This window comes from Chrysochloris asiatica, unplaced genomic scaffold, assembly GCF_000296735.1.
Source record: "Chrysochloris asiatica unplaced genomic scaffold, ChrAsi1.0 scaffold00046, whole genome shotgun sequence".
Taxonomy (NCBI): domain Eukaryota; kingdom Metazoa; phylum Chordata; class Mammalia; order Afrosoricida; family Chrysochloridae; genus Chrysochloris; species Chrysochloris asiatica.
The window spans coordinates 2,040,016-2,041,417 of record NW_006408564.1 but is presented as its reverse complement, the minus strand read 5'-3'; the positions used below and the strand labels follow the sequence as shown (position 1 = coordinate 2,041,417).

Here is a 1,402-nt window from a genome sequence, read left to right as displayed (position 1 = left end):
TGCACTCAGACTTGCTGGCCAGAGACCCAGAGGGCTCAAGGAAGTAACTTCCAGACATCCCAGGTTCATTGGCTTTTATGAACTCACTGTTGGGCTAGCTCTGTATAATTCTCTTTAGTCCAATTAATTCACTCTATGTTTCGAACCCCTGTAACTGTAGCCTCTGAGAAAATGGTTTCTTATGTGCCTCTCTCAATGTCTCCACTGTATTGGCAGTGCTTAAGGTTCTAGGAACATATCTCTCTGAGGAACAAGCTCTGGACACCGGGCAAGCTCGTCCAAACTGTTCTTTATCGAATTATTCAGTTATGTTTGAGATTAACTTAATACATGAGCCCTTGATACCCATGGACAAATATTAAAACAAAAACCTGCTCCTAAAGACGAGGCTGTAAAAAGTTCCAAAACCAAGTTTCTACCCAGGAATTAACTAAGTAGATTGGTGTATTCCGGGGCTTTGTCTAAAGAATAATAGGTGGCTGCCATCCCAGTTCGACCCCAGGTGCAAACCATTCAGCTAGGTGTCTTGCTTCTTCCTGCAGCCTTGGCCAGCCAGCCGACACAGCGGGGCTCCTTTCAATCCTTTTCACTTTTTCCCATTCAAGATTAGGTGCTATAGGTGTGTTAATTAGCCTGGAGAAACCGAGTTGCTGCCCTGGGATTCGAACCTGAAAAGTACCATATAATATTTTGCTTGAAGTTCTGGAAAATTAAGGATAGTAGATTATCAAGACAATCTGTGATGTAGGTTTTAGAATTTGATTCCTGTAAAGCATCGTGTCCTGTGTTGAATGATTAATCACATTTCACTTCTGTACCCCATCTTAATAAACCCTACTTTCCTTTGTGTAAAGCTCCTCCCCAAAATAAAAGAGGCGCAGACCCAAGCCCGCATGTGTTACTGGCATGTGAGGCATTACAACTGTCAAGGCATGTGTTAATGTTTGCAGGGCGGTGCTTTACTGCCTGCAGGGGTCACGATGCCCATAGTCCAAGATCTGCCCACCAGTGTAGCATCCACTCTGGTCTTGGGGTGTCTTCTTGTCTCTCTCTTTGCGTCTTTGTGTGTACTCTTTATCTATCTCTTTCGCTGCTAGATCTCCCTCCTTTGTGAACTGAACCCCCTTGTCAAGGCCGGTTCTCCACAACACCTAAATAATATTTTTTTAATGTTTTATTGAAAATTATATGATAGTTTACATGGGATAACTTTAGTTATAACATTCATTCCATCGTATATCATCTCACTGCCATGGATCCAATCCCCTCCATGCATCATCAACCACCCAAAGGGTATATCCCAGAAACCCGACCCTTACACTTCCCCCTCCTCCACCCAGTTTTCAGCTCACAGTCCCTTTCCCTCTCTGGGTCCAAAGTCCCCAGTCGCTTCATCACTCCA

General features: G+C 44.0%; 1 protein-coding gene across 1 annotated transcript in view; it reads right to left on the bottom strand.

Annotated features, from left to right (window-relative positions):
• The window catches only part of CACNA2D3 (calcium channel, voltage-dependent, alpha 2/delta subunit 3), a 1,461,104-nt gene that overhangs the window by 886,323 nt on the left and 573,379 nt on the right, over positions 1 to 1,402 (bottom strand). The gene's annotated exons all lie outside the window — the stretch shown is intronic.